Source organism: Rhinoderma darwinii, chromosome 4 (assembly GCF_050947455.1).
Source record: "Rhinoderma darwinii isolate aRhiDar2 chromosome 4, aRhiDar2.hap1, whole genome shotgun sequence".
NCBI lineage: Eukaryota > Metazoa > Chordata > Amphibia > Anura > Rhinodermatidae > Rhinoderma > Rhinoderma darwinii.
Window position 1 is genome coordinate 385,812,422 of NC_134690.1, and position 13,869 is coordinate 385,826,290.

At 39.6% G+C, this 13,869-nt stretch overlaps 1 long non-coding RNA gene across 1 annotated transcript in view; it reads left to right on the plus strand.

Annotated features, from left to right (window-relative positions):
- LOC142761396 (uncharacterized) overlaps positions 1 to 13,627 on the plus strand; it is an 81,568-nt gene extending 67,941 nt beyond the window's left edge. The window contains exon 3 of the long non-coding RNA XR_012883628.1: positions 13,480 to 13,627. This is a non-coding gene — a long non-coding RNA (uncharacterized LOC142761396). The remainder of the gene's footprint in view (positions 1 to 13,479) is intronic.
- Positions 13,628 to 13,869: the final 242 nt, after the last annotated feature.

The window sequence follows — 13,869 nt, forward strand, 5'->3', positions numbered from 1 at the left end:
AACAGAGCCATACACTGTGTAAAGTAAAGAGCCACAGCATGCATACATAACAGAGCTATACACAGTGTAAAGTACAGAGCCATACAATGCGTACATAACAGAGCCATAGACGGTGTAAAGTACAGAGCCATACAATGCATACATAACAGAGCTATACACGGAGTAAAGTACAGAGCCATATGATGCATACATAACAGAGCCATACACTGTGCAAAGTACAGAGACATAGCATGCATACATAACAGAGCCATACACTGTGTAAAGGACAGATTTATTCTAAACAAGGGCTATATACTGGCTCACTTGTTGAAGCTGAGGCCATGCATTTGCTAACCTGCCCAGACAGCTAGGGTTGTGGTTAGTAAGGTTAACTCCTTCCCTCTGCAGCCATTTTTTTTATTTTTACTTTTGCCCCCCCCCCCCACCTTCCAAAAGCAATGTTTTTTTATTGTTTCGGTGCTATAGCCATATGAGGGCTCATTTTGTGTGGGACGAGTTGTAGATTTTCTTGACACCATTTATTGTACCATATAATGTACTGGGAAACTGGAAACATTTTGTGGAGTGGAATGGAAAAAAAAAGAGCGATTCCTCCATATTTTGTGGGGGGGGGGGGGGGGTTTGTTTTTACAGCGTTTACCGTGCAGTAAAAATGACATTTCAACTTTTTTCTGCGGGTCAATACGATTACGGTGATACCAAATTTATATAGTTTTTTATGTTTTACTACTTTTACAAGGAAAAAAACTGATTGTTAAAAATAAAATTTGTTTGTCTTGTCATATTCTGACAGCTATAATTTCTTTTATTTTTCCATCGATTGAGCAATGTAAGGGCTTTTTTTTTGCGGGGCAAGCTTTAGTTTCTACTGGTTTAATTTTGGGGTTCATGAGACTTTTTGATCACTTTTTATTTCATTATTTTCTGGGAGATCAACTGACCAAAAAACAGTGATTTGGGCGTTTTATTAGTTTGATGGTGATTGACCGCAGAACTTAAGGGGTTATACGGGTGGAATCAAGGTGATCTTTGATTCCAACCGTTGAAGTATGGTGATGGCTGTATTAGACCACCATCATTCACTAAGTATGGAGCGAGCTCAGCCCGTGAGCCCGCTCCATACTTACCCTTAAGCTAATCACGTACAGTTACAGGATAATGCGTTAAGGGGTACAAGACGAATATTTTAGGACTTACATCATGTTGGTGCTTGATGTATGATTCATAATGTTGCGGCACATATATGTGCCAAGCTTTTAACTCATCCATCAAATTGGTTCATAAAGGGCTAGGGTTGATGGCTAGAATTGATGAATAGCATAGAAAACTAGGGTTAGCATTGAGGGCTAGAGTTAGGGTTGAGGGCAATGGTTAGGGTTGAGGGTTAGGACTAGGGTTAGGGTTAGGGTTAAGGGCTAAGGTTAGCGTTGAGGGTTAGGACTAGAGTTAGGGTTGAGGGCAAGGGTTAGGGTTGAGGGCTAGGGTTAGGGTTGAGGGTTAGGACTAAAGTTAGGGTTGAGGGCAAGGGTTAGGGTTGAGGGTTAGGACTAGGATTAGGGTTGAAGGCTAGGGTTATGGTTGAGGGTTAGGACTAAAGTTAGGGTAGAGGGCAAGGGTTAGGGTTGAGGGTTAGGGCTCACTCGCTTGACCGCATGGCCAGGTATAGGCACTTGTTCACTCTTCCAGACACTATGGGTGAAGCATGATCTGAGGTTTTTTATGACTGAATGAACACTGATTGTTCATTATTCTCAAATTCTATTGTTGTTTTATTTTTTATTTTTATAGCAATAGTGTTTTATGGACTTACGGTGCCAGATTAATTAAATGCAATGCCAGCATGTTACCCAATGTCGCTGTGTTGTGTATTCAGATACCACACACAACTATTTATTTGGCATTCACCATATCTTTATTTTGATGACCCCTAAGAATTTTAGAGCAACAGTTAAAGGGAGTGACCCCCCCCCATATAAATGTCACATCCCCCTCGTGCCCGGCTCATCTCCACATAATTGTGTTGGCTACAGAAGTGTTCCCTTAATGATAATGATAGTACCCTTCATAAAGAGTCTACATTACCTAGTCACAGTCCACATAACCAATACTCCAATGTCCAGCTTTGGTCAAGCAACCACCTTTACTCTCATATATTTTATACCGAAGATGAGATCCCCGGTGGCACTGCGCAACTAACAACAGGCATATTTTCCATATTACAAAAAGGAATACTGCTCTCAGTATCACAAAATCCTGCTGCTACTAATAGATGTGTTGCAGTATATCTGTATGCCTCAGACTGTTGCCTGCCACCAGGGACATCATCACATGTAGGAAATGTATGTGAGGGAAAGAAAAATGGGATTTCTGTGGCAAGGATTTGGCACTGTGACATTGGTTATGTGGAAAGGAACAGAGCAAAGGGGATAAAGTATGTGCACCTGTTATGTGAGGGCACTTCACGGACTGTGCCTTGGGGTGGTTAAGGTGGCTGTTATTGAGTATAGCCAAATAGTTAAATGATACAATTCTGCCTGCCTGTAGCCACCACTAGGTGGAGCATAGGAACTTACTGTATACTGTTTATACATTGAACTCAATAATAACACTGTATACAGTAGGCTCCTAAGCTCACTCTAGTGGCTACAGGTAGGCAGAATTTTATAATTTACCTCTGGCTATGCGGAGGATTTGAAGCTCTACGTCAGTAAAATGGAATTATGACTAATATAAAGATATATTAAGAAGTTAATCAGAACAGAATTTCTTTAGATTAACAAAAAGGTTCAAGAAGTGATATTCACTTAATGTGTAACAAGATAAGCGAATTATATTTATTAATGAAATAAAATAACACATACCGTAATTGTTTCTGCATTTTTATGTGTTATTGTATTACATTTAACCTAATTCAATAGCCAAGTTGAGCTTGAAAAGTTTTTGTAGTTACAGTCCAACGTAACAAAATACTTATTGCTTAAACTAAATGTTTATTTCGTTCTGGGAATCCAACCCGAACCGAGTTACATGTATACAGAAAGCTGCCGCTCACAAGATGTAGCCCACTTTTATGTTGTCATGAACGCTTGTTATGTTTTTATTGTTTTTTAATTGTGTATTTTAAGTTGATATCAAACAAATAAACTTAGAATTCTCTAGATATTGGCTTTCTGCAGCCAGTTAAGGGGAAAATTACATTACGAATAATAAAAGAAAAGACATAAAAAATTAGAAGAGGGCTATCCCACTGTGTCATGGGGGTTCACCAGGGATGAAGTCAATGGTATTTAGAAGCTTAGAGCATAGATTAAGGCCCTTTTACATGGGCCAATGATTGGGCAAAAGAGCGTTCATAGAAACGCTCATTCCCAATCATTGCCCTGTGTAAACAGGGCAATGATCAGCCGATGAACGAGCAAACGTTAGTTTATCAGCTGATTGTATAGTTTATGCAGTACAAAATATTATCATTGTCGGCAGCACATCTCCCTGTGTAAACAGCGAGTTGTGCTGCCGACTTGATGGAAATACATGGGGACGAGCGAATGTGGTAATGATCACTTGTCCCCATACATAACCAATCATTTCTCCTGGTGAGCAAGCAAGCGCCGATCAACGAGCTGTCTCGTTGATCGGTGCTTGTGTTTACGGCCCAAATTGGATGGTGTAAAAGGACCCTTACTCTATGAAGGTAATTGGTATGGGTTTACTAGGGAGTGCAGGCTATTCAAGAAGTTGTCCAAGTTTGGCAAGGACTTTACAGGGTTATGGTGATGGTACATATCACTCATTAAAAATGTTGTGCTACTCATTTTACAAAATATTGATGCAAAAAGTAATTATATTAAATCTCAAACAGGTTCGATCAAACAAGGCTAGATAAATTAAAGTGAATCTGTCATCATATTTTCACCTCTCAAAGTGATAAAACGGCATATGTTGCCTAAGCCAGCTCATGGTGAACCATAAAGACGTGTTTTTTTTCCTCTAGGCGCTGTATGCAAATGACCACTGAAGAGTCCTGCATTCCTGGAAGTGTCCGGCATTCTAAGCAGAAACCACGTATAATGCAGGACACTTCCTAGATTGCGGCACTCTTCAGTGTTCATTTGCATATGGCGTGTAGAGGAATTAAAGCACTTTTTTATTGTTCACAATGGGCTGACTTGGGCAACATAGGTATGTCTGAAAAACTATCATCCTTCCTTATAGCGGTATAAGTGGTTTTGGAGGTGAAAATATGATGACAGATCCACTCTAAGGCTAGGCTGTTATAGGAAGCAGGAAACAACCAATGAATGTTTGTATCTCCATCCTGGAGCAGTGTGACATAGTTCACCAGAGATAATAAGAAGGAGAAATTGATCTCACTTGTTGACTATTACCAGTTATAAATGGGATGGGATTCCTGACTACACATGTATTGTTAAATAAGAACACACATCATTTGTTCAAATGGTACATTCCATGACTTAGGCCCCATGCACACAACCGTAAAAATCATCCGTAAATGTAGACCGCAATTATGGACCCATTCACATCTATTGTCCACGGACACCTTCCCATTTATTGACGGGAAGGTGTCCGGGCCATGCTCCCATACTTTGTATGGGAGCACGGGCTTAAAATGTGGCCGGCTGTCCCCACCCGTCGGTGGCCGGCCATGCCCGCAATCGCAGCCCGTGATTACAGGCACGGTCGTGTGCATGGGGCCTTAGTACATTCCAAGTGTATTTTAGTTTAATATACTGTCGAGAACGTGTTGTATATTTTTAATGCCACCATTTTGAGGTATATATAATTTCTTGATTAAGCAATAGATTAAGAAAATCGCAGCACTCACCAGTAAGTAAAACCCAATCCTTTATTCCATACCTCTAGAACATAGCATTGCAGATACCCTTTTAAAGACCTCAGCCTATGATAAAGCGCACCAAGCGTGAAATGGCAGGTGCTTGAGGTCTTAAAAAGGGTAACTGCAACGATATGTTTAGAAGTATGGAATGAAGGATTTACTTACTGGCGAGTGCTGTGATTTTCTTCCATATTGCTGACGTTTTTGCTTCCTGCTGTGCTTGCTGTGCAGCACCTCTATTGGGCGGAAACTTTAGTTGTGAAATGTGCCAGTGATCTGCAATTTATTGATTAACTTTTATAAATATTTTAAGAAAAAAAGAGGGGTTTTTATATTTATATATATATATATATATATATATATATATATATATATATATATATATATATATATATATATATATATATATATACAGTGAAGGAAATAAGTATTTGCTCCCTTGCTGATTTTGTAAGTTTGCCCACTGTCAAAGACATGAACAGTCTAGAATTTTTAGGCTAGGTTAATTTTACCAGTGAGAGATAGATTATATGAAAAAAAAAAAAAATGAAGATCACATTGTCAAAATTATATATATTTATTTGCATTGTGCACAGAGAAATAAGTATTTGATCCCTTTGGCAAACAAGACTTAATACTTGGTGGCAAAACCCTTGTTGGCAAGCACAGCAGTCAGACGTTTTTTGTAGTTGATGATGAGGTTTGCACACATGTTAGATGGAATTTTGGCCCACTCCTCTTTGCAGATCATCGGCAACTCGGATCTTCAGCTCCCTCCATAAGTTTTCGATGGGATTAAGGTCTGGAGATTGGCTAGGCCACTCCATGACCTTAATGTGCTTCTTTTTGAGCCACTCCTTTGTTGCCTTGGCTGTATGTTTCGGGTCATTGTCATGCTGGAAGACCCAGCCATGAGCCATTTTTAATGTCCTGGTGGAGGGAAGGAGGTTGTCACTCAGGATTTGACGGTACATGGCTCCATCCATTCTCCCAGGCACATGTACAGGCCCGTCTGAAGTTTGAAAATGAACATCTGGACGATTCTGAGAGTGATTGGGAGAAGGTGCTGTGGTCAGATGAGACTAAAATTGAGCTCTTTGGCATTAACTCAACTCGCCGTGTTTGGAGGAAGAGAAATGCTGCCTATGACCCAAAGAACACCGTCCCCACCGTCAAGCATGGAGGTGGAAACATTATGTTTTGGGGGTGTTTCTCTGCTAAGGGCACAGGACTACTTCACCGCATCAATGGGAGAATGGATGGAGCCATGTACCGTCAAATCCTGAGTGACAACCTCCTTCCCTCCACCAGGACATTAAAAATGGCTCGTGGCTGGGTCTTCCAGCACGACAATGACTTGAAACATACAGCCAAGGCAACAAAGAAGTGGCTCAAAAAGAAGCATATCAAGGTCATGGAGTGGCCTAGCCAGTCTCCAGACCTTAATCCCATCGAAAACTTACGGAGGGAGCTGAAGATCCGAGTTGCCAAGCGACAGCCTCGAAATCTTAATGATTTACAGATGATCTGCAAAGAGGAGTGGGCCAAAATTCCATCTAACATGTGTGCAAACCTCATCATCAACTACAAAAAAATGGTCTGACTGCTGTACTTGCCAACAAGGGTTTTGCCACCAAGTATTAAGTCTTGCTTGACAAAGGGATCAAATACTTAGTTCTCTGTGCACAATGCAAATAAATATATATAATTTTGACAATGTGATTTTCTTTTTTTTTTTAAATATATAATCTATCTCTCACTGGTAAAATTAACCTAGCCTAAAAATTCTAGACTGTTCATGTCTTTGACAGTGGGCAAACTTACAAAATCAGCAAGGGATCAAATACTTATTTCCTTCACTGTATATATATATATATATATATATATATATATATATATATATATATATATATATATATATATATGTGTGTGTGTGTTTATGTTGACTTTGTTTTTTTTAATAAATTAAATGTATTCAACCTTTTTAACCTTCTGTAAAACACTCTGTAAAATCACTTTGGTGCCACAGTTTCTATTGATCGTGGCATCTTAGGGGTTAAACGGCTTGGGTCAGAGTCATTGCTGATCCAGACTATTACAGTGGGATGTTGGCTGTGTGTTACGGCTGACACCGGCTGCTGATTGCAGGGCCATAGCTGTAATAATATGGTGTGGTGCGGAAGGACACAACATTGGCCACAAACATCTTCTTTTATTTTTCAGATACATTTTTTTTATTAAATGTTTGAAGTTTCATACTGTATTTTCTGGCATAACAGTATTTTCTTATTTGTAGACATTGTGTAACTACAGCCACAGAAGGTGCTATGAGGCTCAGAGGCTGACGGGGACCACTCAGACGCAGGACAAGTAGCCAAACAGCCATAGAGCTAAACACTAAAATTCTTTCTGCCTACAGCTGTCACCAGGGGGAGCTATATCTTATATGAACTGATGGTCAAAAAACAATTCTTATACTATGTATATGCACTAAAAGATTACTTAGTTATTATTACATAGCTCATGTATAAATTTAACCTGAGAATGGTGTGAGAAGGTCAGAAAAAGAAAGTAATATATATTCAATGCCTTGCAGATTTATAAAGGTTAAAACTGTGTTAGGCCCCATGCACACGACCGTGCCCGTAATTACGACCCGTAATTATGGGCACGGCCGGCCGCTATCAACAGTCTATTTTTACGGGCAGTGCTCCCATTATAAAGTATGGGAGCATGGTCAGTGAAATAAAAAAATAGGACCTGTCCTATTTTTTATGTAAAGTTTCTAGGGCACGGACTACTTCCCGTAAATATACGGGAAGGTGTCCGTTGGCCATAGAAATGAATGGGTCCGTAATTACGGACCGTAATTACAGTCCGTAATTACAGGCGATTTTATGGTCGTGTGCATGGGGCCTAAATCAGTCAAAAACATTTTTAAAAAATAATATTCAATTAATTCTTAAAGTTGCACTAAATTTGAAAAATGTAAAAAAAAAAAGAAAATATATGTTTCTTTGAAATTAAATAGACACTAACTTTTCAAACAACATATTCTAATCTAATAGTGTACCTGATATAGATCAACGTTGTAATTTACTTGCTGTTAAAATGTAGTTGTTTTATCCATGCAAATTCTGTGTGGAGTTACTGCCACAAGGTCTCCCTTCCTGTAATCTGCTGTCCACCCCCTGTTGTCAAGCAAAATCCGTCTCTAGTTACAGAGGAGAGGAGATGGACTACAGAAAGTGGGGATGTCTCTTCACTGTCTCTTCATACAAGTCCATGGAGAGGGGAGGGGGAAGCAGGAGGAGGGAGCTGAGATAGAAAGAAACATAGACACGCTGCCCAAACACGTCTATGGAAAAGGAAGGGGGAGCAGTTCAAAGTAAAAAAGACACAGACAAATGTTGCAACAGCTTCCTTGTAAGTGTTATATCTTACCCAAGTGCTGGATTCTCAGCTACACTGCTCATTAGTGCTCTATAGTCTCCTCCATGCTGCAGCTTCTATATATGGGATAGATAGAGACAGAGGAGCAGGATTCTCCTGTTCTCTATGTGTGCAGTGTTATAGGACACATGATAGCAGTTAAGCTCCACCCACTAGCACAGAAACAACTGAGAATTAGAGACAGAGCATGCAGAGGGCAGAATTGTTAAAAAAACAAACAAAAAATAATACAAGTCATATAATCGCCAGAAAAAGTGTTATTCCTCATATATGACAGCTTATTCTGAAAAATCCCCTGAAAAGTTAGGTACGCTTTAAAATGATTCACAAATGAAAAGAAAAATGCTTGGGACTTTTTAATAATGATGATTTTTTCCTCCAGATGGCAGCACTTGATCATTCAAATATTCACATTAAGGCTCCTGACGGCTGTGAGACTGATGCCTGGCTGAATTTTGTTTCCTGTTCCTCAATGCCTTCCAAACCTGAGGCCCAGATCCTGTTTCTAATTTGTGGATAGGGAACTGGCAAGCTTTTACCAATTCTCAGCACTCTATCTAAAATTGTTTCCCATTTCCTGGTCTGTTATGAATGAAATGGTCAAAATTACACTTAGAAAATGGTAACAAAATAACAAATAAACTTCACTGATCTAATGTTCTAAGAGGCTCAAAACATGAATAAATGTAACAATGGGTGAAATTCAGTCGTGTTCTACTGTACAGCAGGTCCATGTGCTTCGAAGCACAAAAAAATAAATAAAAATGCCATGACAATTGTTTTGAAACTGTGGCGACACTTTCTTTAGAGAAAAACAAAAACCTGCAATAAACATCATAAGTGAAGAGTTAGTAAGCAAGTGCTAGTGATGTGGCCATATCCCCTTTAAACATAAATAAATAATTAAATAAAAAAACAAATACAAAATCTAAGTAACCTCTTGTGAGGTGTTTTTGAATAAATTATTAAAATATTGCAATCTAGTTATTCTGGTCTGTAAATCGACAGTTGTTAAAACTAGAATTTACCATACTTTTCTGTCCCCGTGGAGTATAAATATGAACATAAAATGATAACATAAAGCACCTGCCACATAACTACCATAAGAGTGCCGGCTACATGCCCCCTTAAAGGGGTATTCCCAACTCAGGTATTTATGTCTGATAGATGCCAGCTCTGAGACCAGCAGCTATGTACAGAATGGGGGGTCACCCGAGCAGGGTACCGGGAGATTCCCCAGGGGGAACTGGCTCTGGCTCAATAATAACCCCCATTGTCTGAGTTCGGACTAACCCTTTAACAGTGACAACCACATTACCACAAATGACAGCAAAAGGACTCTTCGAATAAAGTACCTGTAACAGGACCCTCATAAGTAAAAAAAATACTTTGAGGAGTGTTGTTCCTGGGTGGAAGATTGTAACTACTGAGACTGCGGGTTGGTTGACAGTGACAGGAATGTTAGCGCAATTGCAATCTGGATGTCACTTAGTCGTGAAAGCACTGAACAACCACCTCACCACTCTCCGGAAGCCCCTGCCACCAAATGATGTGACTCATGCCAGTAAAACCCTCGCATTTGCCACATGCAATATCTACTGTATCTTATGATTTGTTCTTCTCTCATGGGATAGCTCTGTAACCTTTTAGCATCTAGTAGGAGTAAGTTCCTGCACAGAGCAGTACTTTTCCAACACTGACACCAAGTGGGCACACTTAAAGAGGCTCTGTCACCAGATTACAAATGCCCTATCTCCTACATAATCTGATCGGCGCTGTAATGTAGATAACAGCAGTGGTTTTTATTTTGAAAAACAATCATTTTTGAGCAAGTTATGAGCTAGTTTAGATTTATGCTAATGAGTTTCTCAATGGAAAACTGGGCGTGTTTTTACTTTTTACCAACTGGGTGTTGTACAGAGGAGTGTATGAGGCTGACCAATCAGTGACCAATCAGTGTCCTACACTTCTCATTGTTCCAGCCCAGCATGATCCACAGCACAGTGTGATTGTGCAGTGAAAGAAGTAAACACGCCCAGTTGCTAAAAACACAATACACGCCCAGTTGGAAATAAGAGAAAACACGCCCAGTTGTCCATTAGAAAGGCTCATTTGCATAAATATAAAATTGCTCATAACTTGGCCAAAAATGATCGTTTTTAAAAAACAAAACAAAAACGGTACTGTTATCTACATTGCAGCGCCGATCACATGCAATAGGAGATAGGGATTTGATAATCTGGTGACAGAGCCTCTTTAAGTCAACATGTTACATGTAGCAGTTGGAGTATTTACAACTTCTTGGTGGCGCCTGGCAATGGTCTTGCCATTGTTTGAAGTTCTACATTTTAGATGCAGACTGCAATATTGAAGCCTGGTGCTACTAAAAGGCCATTGAAAATGCTTCACAGGGAATAATCAGCTGCAGGTCAGTACTACGACTACCTCAATAGCGGAGAAAGGAGTCAATATTTAATTTGGAGAGTATTTAGATGAGTTTTGTTGAACATGGACCAGGAATTACTGTGTAGCTGGCTTGGCAGGGATGGTCATTTTCACACAAGTTGTTATCTTCTTCTTCTGTTTTTGGATTCCATTCATACCATTCTGTTTTCTAAGACATTTTATCTATAGTAATGCTCAAAAATGAAATTCTTGCCAAGTTTACATGTACAGATTAGGCCTGTAATGATCTTACATCATTGTAACAAGAACCACATTTTGGTTTAAAGCTGTCCATAATACCATAAAACTCTATTCATCAGAAACCCAATGTCTAGAATTCCAGCTACTATGGCACAACATAGCCCCAATTCTAGATTGGCAGTGAGCACCCATTGCTGAGTTTTTATGGACAAGAACTGTAGGTGTGTCAGAACCATCTTAGGATGATTTCCCACGGGTGCAATTCGGCTCCAATCAAAAGCCATATATTTATTGCCGAGGATAAGATCAGATCCCATCCTGTGACATCAAAAAATACTTTCCTAAAGCTTTCTTTGAGAAAGGCTTTCCTGATCTCTCAGGATGAGATCCAATCTGGTCTTATGCACTTAATTTATTTTAGTATGAACAGTTACTAAACCTCCAGGCGGTCACCCGACTCCAGAGACCGCTGCACCACCCACGAAGGCGGTCAAACACTTCTGCATCCCATGTAAAATTAAAGATGGGCGCTGGTCTCGGACATACAGAATCAATGAGGTAGATTATTCCGGTTAACAGATTATTTAAAATTCAGTTTACCAATACCAGACGAGAGCCCATCTTTCATTTTGCACTTCATTTTTTAGGAGACGTAAAACGCTTGTGAGAAACCAGCCGTAAAGTAAGGGTTTATCTCTGGAGTCCATTCATATACATTTTAGGAAACAGCAATATCAGCAATTCCATAATATGCTTTTATTGCTCCCTTTAATAGCTGGAACGATTTGTGTAAGCAATGTCAGCAGAATGCAGACACCATTGACAATGCCAGTATTCTGTCAGTAGAGAGTAAAGCCTGGTAGCAGAGGCCCACTCCATTGACAAAATACAGTGTCTGTTAATCTAGTTCCGTGACATAGTAATATGTGTCATGATCCGTGGGTATGGGGACCCACTAGGCCGCACCGCCGCAGCGGAGTAGCAGCTGGCCAAACAACAGTCCTAGTACAAGAGTACCTTAGATAGTCCAGACAGTAGCGGAGGCTATGGCACAGATACACTTGAAGGCAGGTGACGCCACATGTGGTGGATGGTAGCAAGCGTGACAGATGGCACAACATGACTCCAACTCTCTAAGGCTCAGGAACAAACACGGTACAGAACACAGGACACAGGTAGCAGGGCACGGGAACAATAGGAACAGGATAACACTAAGGAACCATTTGCTAAGACTAACATGGGTAAACACAACAACGCTCAGGCAAGGAGTAGAAGGGCAGAGCCCTTTTTATAGTCCAGGGTGACCATTGGGCTAATTGATGATCTCTTACATCCCTTAAAAGCCGAGCGCAAGCACCCTACGGGACACAGCAGAGTAAAGTGGAAGTGAGTGCTGGGGTCTCCTAGGAGGGAGACTTTGGCCTGCACGTGGCCGTCGAGGGGTAAATCAGAACGATGGTCTGCAGCCGTGGACGTTACAATATAGTTACCGATTATCGTATAATATTGATCCAGAGGAAGGTCATTTTGAAGTATTGTAGTTGCCATATTGATTGATATTAGGGACAACAAAATTCTTCCTGTCTCCAAATACGGCAATCAGAATAAAACCATGGATCAAGACCCATCTCAGCAATCAAGTACCAATTATTTAAAATATTATCTCGAGATCCAGGCCCGGTTGAACGATATTGATGACACAGTTGATCCCCACATCTTGTGCCAGAGGGTTCCATAGTCTTACTGTTCTTACAGTAATGAATACCTTCTATGCTGATGGTGAAACCTTTTTTCTTCTAGATGTAATAGATGCTCCCATGTCATGGTAATAGGCTGTACTGTCCATCAATATATATTTATACATAGTGATCAGATTGCCTCTATGCCATCTTTTTTTCTTACTGATTAATTCCATAGTAAATCAGTTGTGCCTGGGTTATAAGACAGTATATTCCCTAATATACTTTTACAAAAGGGAACTAAAAAATAATCAAATCTTCATATATACAACTAAAGATTCACTAAAGTAAGCTCTAGATATAAGAGATGATTATTGGGGTGACTAATGTACTGACTATATTATGACTTTGTTGTTAAAAGTTTTTTTTTGTATGGTGTAATAACCATTTAAAGGACTTCTCTAACCAATGCTTTTAGGCTTTTAAATAAATGGTAGGGTAAAGTTATGAGCATTCAAGAGGTCATTTATACAGCATATCTCTATACAGTATATACATTACTTCCCCAACTATGGTGCTATTTGAGTGGGTACAATTGAGTAGCCTTTAGTTGGGAATGGCTGATGTGAAATGTAACTTATTTAATTATAAAGTTCTTAAAGTCTAAAATGCCATTCTTGATATTCTTAGGCTAAGCTTATTCTTTTTGGCTTGTCTTGGAGATTTAAATATTTATGGGATTTACAAACCCGCTACTTATTCAAACAGCTCTGCCAGGTTTTTCATAGTATTCTGGTCCTGTGATTTTATAATGTGACCCTTACATTTTCATCTTTTTGACATTAGGCTGTTGTTACCCTATGAATTGACAAACCACAGGATTCATGGCCTCTTCCTCACATGTATGGAATACATGTATGGAATGGACACCCCCTTCCCATTCTCTATCGTCATCTGAAGCTCATGTTCTTGAGTCTTCCCTAATTTCATAAAGGTCTAAGTGAGTATTTATCAACGAAGTACGTAATAAAGATCTTGTGTTGTAATATACATACAGCCTATTTATATAGGAAAATCGCAAAACTGAAGCACTGGAAAACTCTTAAATGTGTCCCCTATTTTTTGGCGACCCATATTGAAACGCTATTTTTTTAAGTTTTTAGCCAAAAGAGGTTGAAGTCTAACTAGATAAAACTTCTCCTTAGAAACTATTGATAGATTGGATGCCCACTGATT